This window comes from Schistocerca cancellata, chromosome 3, assembly GCF_023864275.1.
Source record: "Schistocerca cancellata isolate TAMUIC-IGC-003103 chromosome 3, iqSchCanc2.1, whole genome shotgun sequence".
Classification (NCBI taxonomy): Eukaryota; Metazoa; Arthropoda; class Insecta; order Orthoptera; family Acrididae; genus Schistocerca; species Schistocerca cancellata.
Window position 1 is genome coordinate 527,477,762 of NC_064628.1, and position 20,491 is coordinate 527,498,252.

Here is a 20,491-nt window from a genome sequence, read left to right on the forward strand (position 1 = left end):
TTACACTTTGATGGAGCCTAGATGAGCAAATGCTAGCTACAAGAAAGAGTGGAACTTAGTCATTTTCATGCTCTTTTACATTGAAACCCCATATATTTGTAATACAGTAGCTTCTCACTTTCTGCTGAGAATACTTTTACATTTGCTGTTAATCTCTGTTTTATCTTTTCTTTATTATTACAATATATGTGAAACCTTTACTTCATAGCTCTTCAGTTTTCCGTTTTACATTGAAAGACATATTCATAATTATTTGTGTTTTTATTATAGTCACACATCCCTTCATACCACTAGTAGATTATAATGACAGAGCATTAAAGTTAACATGTTGTTGGCTCTCTCCTATCCTACATAATGTGAATACCATTTATCATGACCTCGGCAAAGCAGTTAGTGTTCTGTACTATTTCATTTTCACGTGTTTGTTAGTACATAACCTTCTACACTCCTGGAAATGGAAAAAAGAACACATTGACACCAGTGTGTCAGACCCACCATACTTGCTCCGGACACTGCGAGATGATCACACGCACGGCACAGCGGACACACCAGGAACCGCGGTGTTGGCCGTCGAATGGCGCTAGCTGCGCAGCATTGGTGCACCGCCGCCGTCAGTGTCAGCCAGTTTGCCTTGGCATACGGAGCTCCATCGCAGTCTTTAACACTGGTAGCATGCCGCGACAGCGTGGACGTGAACTGTATGTGCAGTTGACGGACTTTGAGTGAGGGCGTATAGTGGGCATGCGGGAGGCCGGGTGGACGTACTGCCTACTGCCGAATTGCTCAACACGTGGGGCGTGAGGTCTCCACAGTACATCGATGTTGTCGCCAGTGGTCGGCGGAAGGTGCACGTGCCCGTCGACCTGGGACCGGACCACAGTGACGCACGGATGCACGCCAAGACCGTAGGATCCTACGCAGTGCCGTAGGGGACCGCACCGCCACTTCCCAGCAAATTAGGGACAGTGTTGCTCCTGGGGTATCGGCGAGGAACATTCGCAACCGTCTCCATGAAGCTGGGCTACGGTCCCGCACACCATTAGGCTGTCTTCCGCTCACGCCCCAACATCGTGCAGCCCGCCTCCAGTGGTGTCGCGACAGGCGTGAATGGAGGGACGAATGGAGACGTGTCGTCTTCAGCGATGAGAGTCGCTTCTGCCTTGGTGCCAATGATGGTCGTATGCGTGTTTGGCGCCGTGCAGGTGAGTGCCACAATCAGGACTGCATACGACCGAGGCACACAGGGCCAACACCCGGCATCATGGTGTGGGGAGCGATCTCCTACACTGGCCGTACACCACTGGTGATCGTCGAGGGGACACTGAATAGTGCACGGTACATCCAAACCATCATCAACCCCATCCTTCTACCATTCCTAGACCGGCAAGGGAACTTGCTGTTCCAACAGGACAATGCACGTCCGCATGTATCCCGTGCCACCCAACGTGCTCTAGAAGGTGTAAGTCAACTACCCTGGCCAGCAAGATCTCCGGATCTGTCCCCCATTGAGCATGTTTGGGACTGGATGAAGCGTCGTCTCACGCGATCTGCACGTCCAGCACGAACGCTGGTCCAACTGAGGCGCCAGGTGGAAATGGCATGGCAAGCCGTTCCACAGAACTACATCCAGCATCTCTACGATCGTCTCCATGGGAGAATAGCAGCCTGCATTGCTGCGAAAGGTGGATATACACTGTACTAGTGCCGACATTGTGCATGCTCTGTTGCCTGTGTCTATGTGCCTGTGGTTCTGTCAGTGTGATCATGTGATGTATCTGACCCCAGGAATGTGTCAATAAAGTTTTTCGCTTCCTGGGACAATGAATTCACGGTGTTCTTATTTCAATTTCCAGGAGTGTATTTTAAGGCTAACGTTAGCACTTGTCCCACCCTTTACCCCCGTACAATTGATGTCACTAACATTCATATTTCACCATAATATAAATGATTTCCTTGTTTACTATGTGTCATAAAAAATTGTCTGTGTGAACTGTCTGTATATACTTGGTGCTTTAAAGTATTAGATCTTTGTCACCTGTATTTCTGTACTTCCTTGCTGACAGTGCATACTTAACATGTCAGATTATCTAACCTTCCCTATAAAGGATGTATGAAATCCAACCATTTTTCATAATAGGGAAAGAAAGGTAGAAAATACCATAAACAAAATATACAAAGGCACAGTTGTTTAACTCAAAGTTCATAATTGTTATTGAAAAGTGGATATTCTTTATGCATGAATAACATGCCTTCCCCGTTACTTTCATTCTGCAAGATAGTACAGAAAGAGATATGTAAATTATAGACAGTGGGATAGTTGGACAGGAAGAAATTGCTCCATGTACGACTAAATATGAAGCAATGAAGCAATTAATTTGGAACCTGGTGGTTATCAATCTACCTAATCTGCAAAGTTGGCATATTCTCCTGAAGGTTTAAATTTCTTTAATATATCAATGTTGTATAAAATCCGTTTTCTTGACCAGTCTCTCGATTTTGTAAATGTATTGCAATTACGTAGCATAGATTATATTATGTATCACTAAAATACTTTCAGTTGATTGCAATGCTCATTTAATATCCGTCCTTGTTGTGGGGGTCCTACAGCTGTTGCCGCATGCCACATCCCTGTTGCCAAATGCCTGTCCCGCCATTCTTCCTCGTGTTTCTCCATTCCTCTTCTCTCTTCGTTTCTTAGTCACCTTTCCATTGTCTTTCTCCTCTCCTTCCAGGCCATCTGTCTTCAGCTCTTCTGCTGATGTGCCCAAACAATTCTAGCTGTCTTTCTTCTGTTTTATCCATAATACTATAATGAATCTGTGTCCTTTCTTTTATTTCCTCATTTCTTATGTGGTCAAGGCAGGAAATTCCAAAGACTCTTCTCAAGTGGTCCATTTCTAAAGCTTTAAGTCTTTTTTAATTTCTTTCTGTAATTCCCAGTAATCACTCCTGTAGGTTGTTGTTGATTCCATGTTGGATTTTTATGAATGAATTCTAAACTTTAAACTCAGTTTTGAGGACCAGAGTGCAGGGTTTAATTTTTGGATAGCTGCACTCGGACCAAATTCAGGAGCAAATCTCTAAGGTCATGGAACATGTCAGTACATGAAATTACAACATAAAAGTAATAACAGATAATAATAAAATGTTCATGAACCCAGAAAAATTCAGGCCATAAGTTTAATTACACGCAGTCAACAGTGTAACATAAGAATCGGCTTAATTTTTCAAGGAACTCCTCAACAGAATAGAAGGAGTGACCTATGAGGAAACTCTTCAGTTTCGATTTGCAAGCGCGTGAATTACTGCTAAGATTTTTGAGTTCTTGTGGAAGCTTATTGAAAATGGATGCAGTAGTATACTGCACACCTTTCTGCACAAGACTTAAGGAAGTCAGATCCTGAGTACTAACTGAGTGAAAGCTGCTTATTCTTGGGAATAAGCTGATATTGTTAACAAGAAACAACAGTAATGAATATATATATGTTGAAAGGCCAATGTCAAAATACCCATACTAGTGGCCGACAAGAGGTTCGCAAACTTACCCCACTTATTGCCCATACCTCCTATTTCTGAGCCAAAAATATCCTTTTTGAATCAGAAGAGTTACCCCAAAATATAATACCATACAACATAAGTGAATGAAAATAAGCAAAGTAGGCTAATTTTTGTGCCAGACAATCACCTCGAGTCCTTTAGATAACATTCGAATAGTAAAAATGGCAGCATTGAGTCTTTGAACAAGATCCTGAATGTGGGCTTTCTGTGACTGTTTACTGTCTATCTGAACACCTGGAAATTTGAACTATTCAGTTTCACTAATTATATGTGCACTCTGTGAAATTAAAATGTTGGGTTCTGTTGAATTATGTGTTAGAAACTGTAAAAACTGAGTCTTACTGTGATTTAGCATTAGTGTATTTTCTACAAGCCATGAACTTAGATCATGAACTGCACTATTTGAAACCTAACCAATGTTGCACACAACATCCGTTACTAAACAAGCTAGTGCCATCAGCAAACAGAAATATTTTAGTGTTACCCGTAATACTATAGGACATATCATTTATATAAATACGGAACAGGAGTGGCCCCAACACTGGTCCCTGGGGCACCCCCCCATGTGACCGTACCCCACTCAGACCCCACATCACAGCTATTCTCAACATGTAAATAATGATATTTTGCTGTCTGTTGTTAAAGTAAGAGGTGAACCAGTTGTGAGCTAATCCCTGTATTCCATAATGGTCCAACTTCTCGAGCAATGTCTTGTTATAAACAAAAATGTCTTAGTTAAATCAAAAAATATGCCTAGTGTTCAAAATCTTTTGTTTAACTTATTCAGTACCTCATAGAGAAAAGAGAATATAGCATTTTCAGTTGTTAAAAGACTTCTAAAGCTGAACTGAACATTGATAGCAATTTATGTGATACAAAATGATCAATTATCCCCACATACACATCCTTTTCAATAACTTTAGTACACTGATGGCATAGAAATAGGTCTAAAATTGTCTACATAATCGATTTCTCCCTTTTTATGAAGTGGCTTTTCTGCTAAGTACTTAAATTATTCAGGAAACTGACCATTCCTAAAAGAAAAATTACAAATAAGGCTAAGTACAGGACTAACATGTGCAACACAGTACTTTAATGTTCTGCTAGGCACTCCATCATATTCATGAGAGTCCTTAGTCTTCAGTAACTTAATTATTGACTCAATCTCCCCCTTGTCTGTATCATAGAGGAGTACTTCAGACATCAAACTTGGAAAGGCATTTGCCAAGAGAGTTATGATTCCCTGTAGAAAGTAAATTTTTATTTAATTCAACAGAAATGCTCAGAAAATGATTGTTAAATACAGTAGATGTATCTGATTTATCAGTAACAGAAATATTTTTACTATGAACTGAAAGACCTGAGTCAAAACAAGGCCCCCGAGAGTAGACAACATTCCATTAGAACTACTGACAGCCTTGGGAGAGCCAGTTCTGACAAAACTCTACCATCTCGTGAGCAAGATGTATGAGACAGGTGAAATACCCTCAGACTTCAGGAAGAATATAATAATTCCAATCCCAAAGAAATCAGGTGTTGACAGATGTGAAAATTACCGAACTATCAGTTTAATAAGTCACAGCTGCAAAATACTTACGCGAATTCTTTATAGACGAATGGAAACACTGATAGAAGCCGACCTCGGGGAAGATGAGTTTGGATTCCGCAGAAATGTTGGAACACGTGAGGCAATACTGACCCTACGACTTATCTTAGAAGAAAGATTAAGGAAAGGCAAACCTACGTTTCTAGCATTTGTGGACTTAGAGAAAGCTTTTGACAATGTTGATTGGAATACTCTCTTTCAAATTCTGAAGGTGGCAGGGGTAAAATACAGGGAGCGAAAGGCTATTTATAATTTGTACCGAAAGCAGATGGCAGTCATACGAGTCGAGGGATATGAAAGGGAAGCAGTGGTTGGGAAGGGAATGAGACAGGGTTGTAGCATATCCCCAATGTTATTCAATCTGTGTATTGAGCAAGCAATAAAGGAAACAAAAGAAAAGTTTGGAGTAGGTATTAAAATCCATGGAGAAGAAAGAAAAAATTTGAGGTTCACCGATGACATTGTAATTCTGTCAAAGACAGCAAAGGACTTGGAAGAGCAGTTGAACGGAATGGACAGTGTCTTGTAAGGAGAGTATAAGATGAACATCAACAAAAGCGAAACGAGGATATTGGAATGTAGTCGAATTAAGTCGGGTGATGCTGAGGGAATTAGATTAGGAAATGAGACACTTAAAGTAGTAAAGGAGTTCTGCTATTTGGGGAGCAAAATAGCTGATGATGATGATGGTCGAAGTAGAGAGGATATAAAATGTAGACTGGCAATGGCAAGGAAAGCATTTCTGAAGAAGAGAAATTTGTTAACATCGAGTATAGGTTTAAGTGTCAGGAAGTCATTTCTGAAAGTATTTGTATGGAGTGTAACCATGTATGGAAGTGAAACATGGACGATAAATAGTTTAGACAAGAAGAGAATAGAAGCTATCGAAATGTGATGCTACAGAAGAAAGCTGAAGATTAGATGGGTAGATCACATAACTAATGAGGAAGTGTTGAATAGGATTGGGGAGAAGAGAAGTTTGTGGCACAACTTGACTAGAAGAAGGGATTGGTTGGTAGGACGTGTTCTGAGGCATCAAGGGATCACCAGTTTAGTATTGGAGGGCAGCGTGGAGGGTAAAAATCGTAGAGGGAGACCAAGAGATGAATACACTAAGCAGATTCAGAAGGATGTAGGTTGCAATAGGTACTGGGAGATGAAGAAGCTTGCACTGGATAGAGTAACATGGAAAGCTGCATCAAACCAGTCTCAGGAGTGAAGACCCTGACAACAACAATAACAACGAACTGACTTTATATCGTCGGCCTTGTGCTGCTGACCAGACACTTTTTTCACAACTGACCATATGGTTTTAATTTTAGCCTGTGAGTTAGTTATTCTATTTAAGTACACATACTCTTTGCCTTCCTAATAACATTTTTAAGCACCGTACAGTACTGTTTGTAATGAGCTACTGTTGCTTGATTGTGACTACTTCTAACTTTTTGATATAATTACCGCTTTGTTCTACATGATATGCTTATCCCACTAGTCAACCACCCAGGCTGCCTTTTACTGGTAGTACCTCGTTCAGAACTTTCCAGTGGAAAGCAACTCTGAAAGAGCATGAGAAATGGATTAAGGAAAACATTGTATTTGTCATCTATGTTATTGGCACTACAAACATCCTGCCACTCCTGTTCCTTGATGAGTTTTAAAAAACTCTCTATTGCTGTTGGATTAACTTTCCTACATAGTTTGCAATTATATGTGACATTTGTTTCAGTACAAAAGCCTTTTAGTGTTAAAAGTTGTGCATCATGGTCTGAAGGCCATTCACCCTTTTCCTCTAACAGAATGCCCATCTAGTAATGGAGAATGGATAAAAATATTGTCTATGTCTGTTCTACTATTCCCATGCACCCCGTTTGGAAAAAACACAGCCTGCATCACATCATATGTATTTAGAAGATCCACCAACATCCTTTTTCTTGCACAATCATATACAAAATTAATATTGAAGTCACCACATATAATTAATTTCTGGTACTTCCTATAAAGGGAATCAAGAACCCTCCAAAGGGAATCAAGAACCCTCTCTAACTTGAGTAGAAATGCTCCGAAGTAAAGAGTTAGGGGACCTATAAACAACAAAAATTAGAAGTTTAGTTTCACTAAATTCAACTGCCTCTGCACAACAATCAAATATCTGTTCAGTGCAGTGCAGAGATACGTCTTTGGACTCAAATGGAATTCTGTTTTTTTACGTTCATGGCCACACTCCCATCCAGCAAGGAACTCCTTGAAAAACAGCCATCTAATCTGTATCCTGGTAAAGAAATCCTGTGTATTGTCAAATTATTTAAGTTGTGTTCCGATATACCAATAATTTCACAGTCAACATCTATAAGCAGTTCACTAACATTCTTTCTTAATACCTATTATCTTCCCTCACATGATAGGATATTACCCAGGTACTTAAACTCTTTACACACTTTAATGAGATGTTTGTCATTGTCCAGGTTATTTCCCTCTTCTTCACAACAAAAATAAAAATAATTTTGAAAGCCCACATTTTATACTCTTCCAACAACTTCCTGAGCATGTAAGATATATCTTCTTCATCATTTGCTGCAGTGACCAGATCGTCAGCACAGAAAAGTGTATACAAACACTGGTTACGTACTAAAATCCCCATGCCCAAGAACTTTCTACACCATGGATTCAGTGCCTTCCATGCACATACATCTTAAAGAGGGTGTGAAACAGGCAACATCCTTGCTTCAGTCCTTTAGTTATTCTGAAGGCCACTCTAGAAATATATTTCTCTACTTTAATGAGACATTCTGCTGACTTGTAGAGGTTTATGATGCTTCTTACATCAAGTTTTGGCAGTGCCCCTGACCACAGCATCTTGAACAATACCTTTAGTGACATTGTGTCATATGTTTTCTCAAGGTTTATGAAAACCAAATGACTGCTTAGGTTCCTTTTCAATCTTTCCTTGATGATCTGTCTTAGGGTAAAGTTGTTACCTACACATGATCTTCCTCTTCTAATTCTAATACTCAATTTCAGTACAGTATCTATCATATTTTTCATGTATTAACACCTAAGTGTCTGTGAAATATTTTGAACATTAAGGTTATGGTCTGTTGTTGAACCAGCAATTATATTTAACATTGGACTTTCTCTTCAGCAGACGAAAGCAACTGAACACCTTATAACATTAATTATGATACATAAATATGTAAACTTTCTCTAAGAAATTCTTTTCGTTTACAGACCAATAAACGAAGAAGAAAATTGCGCCAAACTTCATCTCAGAAAAGTAATAAAGTAAATATAATCATATAACTGAAATAAATAAGTCCTTTTTCCAGGTCTGTGACTGGTAATGTGAGGCACACCTCATCTGTAATGATATTTTGATGCCCTCTAAATTAACTATTCTAGCCTCCTCCCAGATCAGGAGAGAGAATACATCCAAAATATTTCTCATTGACCTTTCCCACAATTCTCCTCAGAACGCACCGTGCATATACATAACAGAGAACACCTGATGCAGCACATAATTCACTGATGATAAACTTTCCTCCTTCAATCAGTGATAAACAAGAAGACAGCTTACTTAGCATGTAATCATAATTAATTTTTCTGTCGAGTAATCCGTAAAGTACATGCAATTATCATCCTCAGTCTTAAAACACAAACACACAATAATGCCACTCACACGATCATCAGATACTCTATTTTAAAAGTTCAGATCATCAGTATCATATTCTTTATATCTGAAATATTTTTCAAAGATAGGTTTCCTCTCGTCATAGTTAGTTTTATGTTCATTTTATCATTTTGCATGATAAATTGTAATGGTGTGAAACAAGTTATCTTACATTCACATCACATATTAATTTGTAAGAAAGCTACATGCTGAATTGTAAGTTTTTTATTTATTTTTTTTTAATCTTGTGAATCAGTTCACTAAGATACACAAATGGTATTTGGAATTCCAGTCCACCTATTCCTGTTGTAAGTGCTGAAGATTAAAATTAATTTTAGTCATCGTTCTGCTCGACCTTTGGGTAACATTTCCTTACCAGAATGAGATTTTCACTCTGCAGCGGAGTGTGCGCTGATATGAAACTTCCTGGCAGATTAAAACTGTGTGCCCGACCGAGACTCGAACTCGGGACCTTTGCCTTTCGCGGGCAAGTGCTCTACCAACTGAACTACCGAAGCACGACTCACGCCCGGTACTCACAGCTTTACTTCTGTCAGTACCTCGTCTCCTACCTTCCAAACTTTACAGAAGCTCTCCCGCGAAACATTTCCTTAAAGTGATTCAGAAATGTCACGGGATGGATAGGGTCATCTGGTTTGAAATTTATAAATTCCTTCTGGTGTACTACAGTATCGTCCAAAGAATTGGTGATTGTGCTAGTAAACTCAATATTCTGTTGTAGGCCCCCCCCCCCCACCCTCCCCCCTCCCCGGAATCTTGCCACTCTTTGGCAGGTTTTTGCATGGTTATCTTGGGGCCCCAGCCTTTGCAACATCTTCTCCCTTCCGTGCTGCATGTCCATCCTCATTAATATTATTTTTCCCCGCCCTCGGGGAACATGTCTGGGGAGTTATTGGGAATGTTCCACATTGTCTGTCATTGTCATAAAAACAGTATCACCACTGTTTTTCGTTCCATTTTCCATTCTTTGTTTCCCTTCTCCTCTTGTTCCTCCACTTCGGCATTTGAGGTTCCTCTTTTTCTTCATCCTCCCTGTGTGCTCCTGAAGGCCGGTCCACGCCCGTAACAGGTGACTAGGTAATGCATAATTCCCAGCCGTGGGTCATACCCCTAGTGCAGGCCAGGCCGAGGGAGGGGTGATTGTAGGTAATGCGTAATTCCCAGCCCCGGGTCATAACCCCTGGTACAGGCCAGGCCCAGGGAGGGGTGATTGTCTGAGCTTCTACCTTCACAAATTGCCGATTAGTCCCTATGTCTGTCAGGAGTTGTGACCTGAGGTGAACAATCACCTAAGGTGTGAAGGGGGCCACCAGTTGGAAGGAGCACGCCATTGGAGACACTAGCAATCGTGGGGGGATTTTCTCGCAGTGAGCCAATCATCTTCACAATCAACGTCTATGAAACATTAATGGAATGAAGCTAACAATTCAGGGACCCTTCCAGCTGCACAACGGTTCCTCGTGATCTCACGTACTGAAGATGGTCAGTCCTTTGCAACAGTAAATCCATTTATTACTCAGAAACATGTTGATGCCATTGCCGGTTCTGTGAAATCCTGCTCTCGTTTACGGAATTGCACTTTGCTCTTGGAGACTACTTCTAATTCTCAAGCACAACTACTGTCTGCTGCCTCGCTTCTCCACGGCTACCCTGTTCGTGTCGAGGACCATAGAACTTTGCATTTTACACTAGGCTGCTCCATGGTCTGACCAAGGCTAAAATCCAATCTTACCTTTCTGATCAGGGTGTCACTGCCGTCCATCAGGGGATGAACAAGGTAGATTCCTCCTTAGTACCCACCCGCACTCTTTTTCTTACCTTTGATAGAGTTGTGCTTCCATCCAAGATCAAAGCAGGCTATGAAATTATCACAGTCCGACCGTACATTCCGAACCCAAAGCACTGCTATCAGTGTCATCATTTCAGCCACACTAAAACATCTTATCGACACCCAGCCAAATGTGTAACCTGCACTAGGGATGTGCATGAGGATGATTGTCTGCCTCCTTCTCCACGCTTTATCAACTGCAACGGCAGTCATGCCACCTCCTGTCGGGGTTTTCCCACCTATCTCAATGAGCAGGCTGTCCAGGAGATCTGCATAAAGGAAAAAGTGCCTCACCCAGTTGCTTGCAAGTTATTGGCTAGTCGCAAACCCTGCATTCTCCTGTCTGACACTTATACTTCTGTTCTTGTTACCTCTTGCTCCAGGACACTTATACTTCTGTTCTTGTTACCTCTTGCTCCAGGAAGGACATGGCCAAGCAGACATGCAGCGTCAAATTCAGCTCTGAGGTTATGAAATCACCCAGTGTCAGTATAGCCTTGTTATCCCCCTGTCCATTTGTGCAACAAGCCATCAAACTCTCGCCTCAAGGGGCAAAGCCAAGCCATCAAACTCTCGCCTCAAAGGGCAAAGCCACCAGCTACACAACTGGTAGGCCGGAAAACACAGAGTAGTACTCCTGTGAAAACTTTCTACATCACTCCAGTCAAACAACACCTGAGTCTTCCTCTGCTAACCGGAAAGGCTTGAAGAAGTCCAACAAAGGCAAACAGTCTTCTCCTTTGCTGTCTCGAAGATCCATTTCGCTGGTGTTGCCACATGATACCTTAGCCCGGCGAGCCTCCATGATGCCAGTGCACACCACCAACCATTTTTCTGCGTTGGACTTCACAGACCAACAGCACAAGCGTGCCAGTGCTTCTGTAGATTTCGTGGAGCAGGAGGCCTCCTGCTTCTGTGCCCTGTAGCAGCCAGTCTTCGGCTGTCACTCGGCAGCAGCTAAGATGACACCCCTTCATTTCTTCTTTCTCAAAACTCCTCCAATGGAATGTTCGCGGCCTTTGGCCCCACAAAGAGGATTTATGGCTGCTTTTAGCACCGCAGCATCCCGGTTCGTTTTGACCTACCCCCTGAGGTCAGCATCCCATCTCATGGGGGCTTCTTGCTGCTGATACGGGATGACCTTAGTCAACCCATCTCCCTGACTACCTGTCTTCAAGCTGTTGCCGTTCGCCTTTTCCTTCCCCACGTGACTTTCTTCCTCTGTACCATTTATGTACCTCCATCCTTCGATGTCACCAGGGCAGACTTCCTTCAGCTTATTGGGCAGCTACCTCCCCCATTTCTGCTACTCGGTGACTTTAATGCACATCATCCCCTTTGGGGTTCTCCCAGAAGGTGTTCAAGAGGTGTCCTCTTGGCTGATCATTTTAATCAACTCAACCTCTTCTGCCTTAACACTGGAGCACCCACTTTCCTTTCTGACTCCTCGCACACCTATTCCCATATGGACCTATCCTGCACTGCCCAGCTCTCCCATCGTCTTGAGTGGTCTGTTCTTTCTGACACCTACTCGAGTGACCTTTTCCCATGTGATATCCATTTTCTGATTCCTACCCCACCTGTGTGCGCATCCAAATTACAGCTTACTAAGGCTGACTGGCGGCTTTACTCCTCCCTGGTGACGTTCGATGAACAAGATTTCCCCAGTTGTGATGACCAGGTGAAAGATCTCACAAATGTTATCCTTACCTCTGCAGAATGCTCCATTCCTTCCACTTCCTCTTTACCACGCTGTGTCCCAATCCCTCGGTGGACTGAGGCATGGCACAACGCAATTCGCCTGCGGAGATGTGCTCTCCGCGTTTTTAACCATCATCCTACGATGACAAACTGCATTCATTATGAACAGATGCATGCAAAGTGTTGTTGCATTCGTCAGGATAGCAAAAAAGCTAGCTGGATTTCATTCACTAGTTCTTTTAACAGTTCCACCCCTTCTTCTGTCATGTGGGCCAACCTCCAACGGCCATCTGGGGCCAAGACCCATTCACCAATTTCCTTACTGACAGTAGCACACAGTGTCATTGTTGTTATTTCCAACACCTTGGGCCACCATTTTGCGGAAATTTTGAGCTCTTCCCATTATCAACCTGCCTTTCTCCATCAGAAACGAGTGGAGGAGGTTCGGGCAATACCCTTCTCTTCTTAGAATCACGAGTGCTACAATTCCATCTTTACAGTTAGGAAGCTAGATCATACTATGTTCATCCTGATCCTCTGCTCCAGTGCTAGATGCTGTCCACATTCAGATATTGCAGCTCCTTTCTCTTGCGGGCAAACATTTTCTGCTTAATACATACAACTGCATCTTGGCAGAGGGCACATTTCCCGGATGTTGGCATAAAGCCACTGTTATACACATACCTAAGCCCTGTAAGGCCAAAAACCTTCCTTCCAGCTACCATCCCATCTCTCTTACCAGCTGTGTTTGCAAGGTGATGGAACGTATGATTCATGTTCAGCTGGTATGATGGCTTGAGTCATTTACTAATGACTGCACAGTGTGGATTTTGAGCTCACCGTTCTGCAGTTGACCATCTCGTTACTTTGTCCACCCATGTCATGAATGGTTTTCTGTGGAAATCCCGGACTGTTGCAGTGTTTTTTCATTTGGAGAACATGCTGGAGAACTGATATCGTCCTCCTCTTTACACATGGGGCTTCCACGGCTGCCTGCCCTTTTTCTTTCAGGAAGTTTTAAAAGACCAAGTTTTCAAGGTGCTTGTGGGTTCCATCTTGTTGGACTCCTTTGTCAAGGAAACCCGTGTGCCTCAGGGTTCCGTCTTGAGCGTCGTCCTCTTTGCTATCGCCATTAACCCTATAATGACCTGTCTCCCGCCAGGCATCTCTGGCTCCCTTTTTGTTGACGATTTTGCCATCCTGTGTCTGTTTGAAATTAAACTGTAGGTGCTTTGTTTATGTGTCTGCACGTCCATCTCTCTTACACTGTCTTAACACTATCCACCATCGTGGTATCTGTATGGCCACTGGTGCCTTTTACACTAACCTGATTGAAAGTTTGTATGCTGAAGCTGCAGAACTACCATTGCCCTACTGCCGTGACTTTCTGCTCAGCAGGTATGCATGCCATTTGTCTACCATGTGTGGCCACCCATCCTGCCGCCTCCTTCGATAATTCCTTTGATCACCAGTACGGGTAGTGTTCCTCTTCTCTGTTACCTCCTGGAGTCCGCTTTTGGCACTTGCTCCGGCAGCTTAACTTCACAGTTCCTACAACGTTCCCGGTGGGTGTGAACCTTTCACCACCTTGGCTTTGTGAAGCAGCCCATGTTAACCTTGGCCTTCATTCGCTTCTTAAGGATACTACTCCAGCCTCACTCTATTGCCCACAGTTTCACGACCTTTGCATGGAACTTCACAATAGTACATTTGTGTGCACTGATGTCTCGGAGTGACCTTGGTGCCAGGTGTGCCTTCATCGTTGGTGCCCACATGTTTCGATATTGGCTTTTGGCACACTGCTCAGTATTTACAGCCAAGCTCTTCACCCTGTATCAGGCCACGGAGTACATCTGGCGACACAGACTTTTCAATTGTGTCATTTGCTCAAACTCACTCAGTGCCCTTTGAAGTCTATGTGTACAATACACCGCCCATCCTGTAGCGCAGTGGGTTCAGGAAAACTGTCACTTACTCACTCTTGGTGGAGCCACTGTGATGTTTATGTGGGTTCCTGGTCACGTTGGTCCGTCAGGAAACGTGGCTGCTGACTCTGCTGCCGGTGCTGCAGTCCTCATACCTCAGCCCACTGGTTCCTATATTCCCTCCAGTGATTTCTGTGTTGCCATCTGTCAGGAGGTGGTGTCCCTTTGGCATTGTCATTGGTCCTCCCTTCAAGGCAATAAGATCTTGACCACCTCCTCTTGGCCTTCTTGCCAGGTGGAGGTCATTTTAACTAGGTTGCATATTGGGCACTGCCTTTTTGCCATCGTCGTTTGATAAGTTGTGCTCCCCCACCACTTTGTACACATTGTACCCAAGTTTTAACTGTCCACCACTTCCTGATGGAATGCCTATTTTTTAATCGTTTACCTTCTCACATGAGTTTGCCGTCTGAGTTATCGGCCATTTTAGCAAATGACGCGTGGGCTGTCGACTGAGTTTTAGTTTTTATCTGTAAAAGCAATATGGTGAAGGCCATTTAATTTTTAGTTTCGGACTTCCGTTTCTGTACAGTGTCTTTCGTAGCCCTTTCTCCAAGACCCCGTTTTTACCTGTCTTCTCTTACGTCAGTTGGGATTGATGTATAGTCATTTTTTATCTCCTCTCTGTCTTCTTGTTCTTTAATTTTGACTTGGGCACAGATGACCCCAGTTGTTTTTGTGCCCTAAAACAAAACAAACAATTCTCTTGTACCTTTGGTTAATCTCGTTCTGATAGGTGTTTTTCCAAACTGGTCACGGTATTGTGGCACTAAATATTTCATCGAAATTTCTATTTTCTTCTAATGCCCCTATATACCACGCATATCTGAAGATTTGATTATAACATCTCATGTACCTCTTTTAAACTCCACATTGACTTTGTTTTTTCTGGGTTACAACATTAATTAAGTTTGGCATGCGTCATAGGTAAATCTAAGATCTACACTAGAAAGTTTATCCAATTTTGTGTTTATGTAATTATATTTTGTTTTAAATCTGTCATGTTATTTGACAACTCTACTGTATTGACTTCAGTAGTATTTGTTAACTCTTCTTAGTTTTCTACAGTATCATTTAAAGAATCAGGTGTAGTGATGGAAAAATTCAGCTGTAGCTTGTACTTTCTGCTCAACTAATGCTTGTTTCCATTTCTTCAAACTACTTAAGGTATTCGGGTTAATAGTTATTACAAAAAATTCTGTGCTATGTTGTAATGCCTTTTCACATTGTCGTGTACCTGAAATTTGGTTATTTATCCTTTAAAGTTTACAAGAGGAAGACTTAACTAGTTCAATATGTAGCTTTTTAGGTAATTTTACCAAGGTTTTTTCCTATTTTAGAAATTGTGTCTACTTTCATGGATACTTCCTCTAATGCTTGGCCATGGTTTATGATATTAATTTTTAAATCCTTTCTTTGTCTTTGAAGTGTAGTAATACTTCATTTAATTCTACCATTTGATTTTTGCTACTATTCTTTAATCCCTCCATTTGACTTTTGGTAGTTCTAATTTAGCAAATAAGGCCACAAGTTTTCTTTACATTTTGTGAGTATTGTCAGACATACAGTGAGAACAGTAGTATGCCTGATAAATTACTTTAAAATGTCATTACACAGTTTTAACCCCACTGCACAACACTACAAACGTATATATCTACAATTCCACCCACCAAATCACTAAAAAAAAGTCTCAGCTTGGGGCTTTTTACAGCTGATTTAATGGGGCACACTGGTATCTGTACTGCACTGCTAATGCATTGCACCTGGGCAAAGCAGTGTCATGATCAGCCACTGTGCTTCTATTGCAAGTTAGCTAACTGAGTGCTGTCCTGTGAAGCGAATCCGCAGAGGTGTTGCGCTGGTTGGCTGCTGCAAAATCTTCCTCGGTGATTGCTGCTGTGCCTGCAGCCTCATAATCAGCATGCTGAAACTTCGTTTCACCGACATAATGTTTCTTGACTGATATGTCAATGTTTATGTGAACACATACATATTTCTTGTTGACCTGGTTGCTCTGGTTGGCTAATACCGTATACTTCCTTTGTTGTGATGATTCACACTTACTCGTTTTTTTTTACCAGATCACAGAAAAATACAGTAATTAAATTGGGGGACCCTACGGCATGTGCTCATCTGTGTCATCTTTGTTCTTTACTTTGGGTTGCTGTAGGCATCATCATACATAATCTTCCTTTATTTCAAGAAAACGCTTTTATCATAACAAAAGCTCTCTTGCTTCAGTGCCTTTTATCCCCGTCGCTCCGTTTGGGTGCCAAAGTGAAATGTTAGGGCTCTGTTTATGGGTTGTAACTGAACCAATGACTCCACGAACAATCTGTCACCCTGATGGCAATGAGCAAATATACTTCATTAAAGATTTATGGTTGCCTTTTGTTTTCTGGATGCCATGGACCTGTTACGCTGTGCCACTATTTGTACCATGCGGCTTCTTTGTCATCTGCAGAAAATTGAAGGCAGTAAGAGAGCTCATGTCTATGTCAGCTTGTTACAAAATGATGTGACTACCTTATTAGAGAACTCTTTAGTACAGGGTGGGTCAGCATTCATAGTAGGATATTAAAAACACGCCATCAGGCAGCAACTGTAATTTATTTATTACCTCTTATGTCAAGTAATAGTTAAAGGTATGCCATTTATAAATGTGTAAGTCATTGTCCATTGCATGGATTACTTTTTGAATATGACTCCTGTCAAATGATTCCCCCTCTACACAACACATTAATCTAGGCGGCGTTGGAAGCTTTCCATAACTCATCGTAACATATTCCCTGGGACATTGCCGACGGCAGTTCTGATGCGATCCTTCAACTCAGTAATGGTGGCACAACGTGTTCGGAAAACTTCTTGCTTCAGGTAGCCCCAAAGGAAAAAGCCTGCACGTGAAAGGTCAGGTGAGCAAGGCAGCCAGGAAATGTCACCAAAACGTGAAATTACTCTACAGGCAAGTGTCTGTTGCAAGAAATCCATGTAAATTCTGGCTGAATGCGAGGTCACTCCGTCTTGTTGAAACCACAATTGTTCCACATCCACATCAACCATACCTAATTGGGGAAGAATGAAGTCTTGTAGCATCTTTAGGTAGCGTTCATTGGTGACAGTTACAGCCACACCAATGTCATCGTCAAAGAAGTAAGGACCAATAATACCAAAGGAAGCAACTCCACACCACACTGTGACATGAGAACTGTGCAAGGGCTTGATGTGCAGTTCATGTGGCTTTACATAACTCCAATAACGCATATTCTGTTTATTCACTGAACCACATAACTCGAAATGAGCTTCATCTGACATCAGGATGGTGTGCAACATTTGTGGATTTTGGCGGAGGAAATCATGCATGGTTAAGCAGAATGTTTCGTGTGAAACCCAATCGTGAGGCCTAATTTCCTGAACAATCTGCAGCTTATATGGGTGAAAATGGAGATCCTCTTGCAATATTTTCTTGAATGAGGGATCGGACATATGCACAGTTTGACGATGAGCAGATCTTTATGGGCTACGCAATAATGCAGCGCGAACATTTTCCACGGCTTCTGCTGTCTGCACAGTTCTTTCACTTCCTTCCGGTTTGCCATTGCAAACAGAACCTGTTGTTCGAAATGCACGTACCCACCTCAAAATGGTCTGTCCATCTGGAACTTTCCCGTGACATCCCAAGTTGAAATGTTGCCGAAATAGATGCTGTATAGCAATAACAGAGTCGTTATTCTTGAAATAACTTTCAACAGCAAAGGCACGATGCTGTGCACTCCACCGCTCTATATCACTGTCGCACTCAAAATGGCAGCTCATTAGTACACGAATGCAGCATGAGCTGGCACACATTCCTGCAGTATGTCGTCGTACTACGCAAGTCAAATTATGCTGTGAATGCTGCCGCACCCTGTATTTGACATTTCAACATTTCAACATTTTGAATGTTAGGCGACAATTCTCTCATTACTCAGAACAACATATCTGGAGCAAATCTCGGAACAGAAGCTAAGAGAATGACATTTCTCCTCAGCTTCTTTCAGCTGTTTCTGGGTGTGGTCACTGTAGGCGGAGGTGTCTGCTCCGTGCCTTCCAAAACACTGCTAGGCCATAGTGTAAACACCATTCTCACAGCAGGTATTGACTCTTGAGAGCATCGCATCTTACTAATGTCCTGTGCTCGTGCTTTTCTTCTTCTTCTTCTTCTTCTTCTTCTTCTCTGCGCAAACCAAAAACAAAGTCCAGACAGTGGAAATTCGCTACATACTAACTACCTAACCAACAGTTTTTTACAAATGTCTTCCATAAGATTCACATGGTCCTATTCTGAATACCATGCCACTTTCCTTGATGTTGATCTCGTCCTCACCGAAGGCCAGCTACACACTTCTGTCGACATTAAACCTGCCAACAAACAACAGTACTTACAATTTTGACAGTTGCCATCCTTTCCATGTCAAACGTCCTCTCCCATACAGCTTTAACATCCGAGGTAAATGTATTTGTTTGAATGCGGACTCTTTACAACAATACACCACGTTTCTCATGTCAACCTTCACTGCACATAATTACCCCACCAGCCTAGTTAAAGAGCAGATTTCCCAGGCCATCACATCCAATCCTGGTACTGCTGATCCCTCCACAAAACAACTTCAGGGCACACCATTGTTGACGCAGTATTATCCTGGTCTGGAATGTGTTAATCAGCTGCTTTGACAGGGCCATGACTTCCTAAAATCATGCCCTGAAATGAGATGCATTCTGTCTGAAATTTTGCCCAACACACCTAGAATAGCTTTCCATCACCCTCCCAATATTCACAATATTCTTGTCAGACTTCATGCTCCTTCTGCACTCATCTTCCTGCCCTATGGCTCCCACCCCCTGTGACCGTCCCCGCTGCAAGGCTTGCCCTCTACACCCTCTTATCACTGCCTATAACAGCCCTGTAACTGGCAAAACACATACTATCAAAGGGAGAGCCAACTGCGAAATGACATGTCATATACCAGCTATTACTTAAACACTGTTCAGCTTTCTATATTGGCATGACTACCACTAAATTATCAATTACGATGAATGGGCATATGCAGAGGGTGTATACTGGCAACTTGCAATATCCTGTTCCAGAGCATGCTCTACAACATGACATTTATGACCTTGGCACCTATTTCATCACACGCGCCATCTTGATTCTTCCCCCAGACACACCCTTGGTGGGAACTAGCCCAACAACATGTCCTTGGTTCTCACCACCCATCTGGCCTTAATTTATGTTAATTTCTTCCATCTCAGCGTTTCTTCATTGTACCTACTCCATTTTAGTTTCCTATATCTTTCATTGTCTTTCCCCTCTATTTTTCACAACCCCCTCCCACCTCTGTTATGTACAATCCACTTAGCTTTTCACTCATATTAACTCATGCATGATGTTTGAGCAGTAATCTCTGTCTGCATATTACCCTGTCTTGTACCTTTACATTCTCAGGTTTTCAAATCTCGTCCAATGCAGTCCCCAACAATCAGTCTTTCCTTCTCATCCCGTACAGTAAGTCTCCCGCAACCCCTTTTCCTAGACCTCTCCAGTCCTTTTCCTTCATCCTTCTTCCTTCCCCTTCAACCCTTCTGCCTGAAGGAGAAGCCACTGGCTTCAAAAGCTTGCCAATTAAAACGGTCTTTTATGTGTGTGTTCTGCCGCTGCTTGATGAGTAGATTTTTTTATCTATTTGTACACCACCTCGAGGTTGTAATCAGAATTGAAAACTGGTGTGGGCTCGGAATTAATGTTTGGTATTCAAGTTTAGAAAAATAAACTGTATTGGTTTAGTGTCTCATGGGGAGGGGGGGGGGGGGGGGAGATTACATGGTGAGGTTTGCTGGGGGACGAGAGAAGATAAGTCCAGTAGCCACAGGCCAATCTTAAAGGAGAAGGAACTAAGGCATTAAATGTCTGCTCATGGTAGCAACCTAGAACAGAACAGAACAGAACAGAGAGAGGCATTTTTCATTCGCAGCACCGAGAGGATTGATTAGCAAGGCATTGTCTTTGCTGCTGCTGATTTGATCTATTCCGGCATGAACTGATCAGATGGTGTCCCATCAGCTAAAAGGCATTGGATGAAAAGGCAGCCTCT

General features: G+C 42.3%; 1 protein-coding gene across 2 annotated transcripts in view; it reads left to right on the top strand.

Annotated features, from left to right (window-relative positions):
• The window catches only part of LOC126175359 (coiled-coil domain-containing protein 22 homolog), a 212,214-nt gene that overhangs the window by 98,578 nt on the left and 93,145 nt on the right, over positions 1-20,491 (top strand). The window lies entirely within an intron of this gene.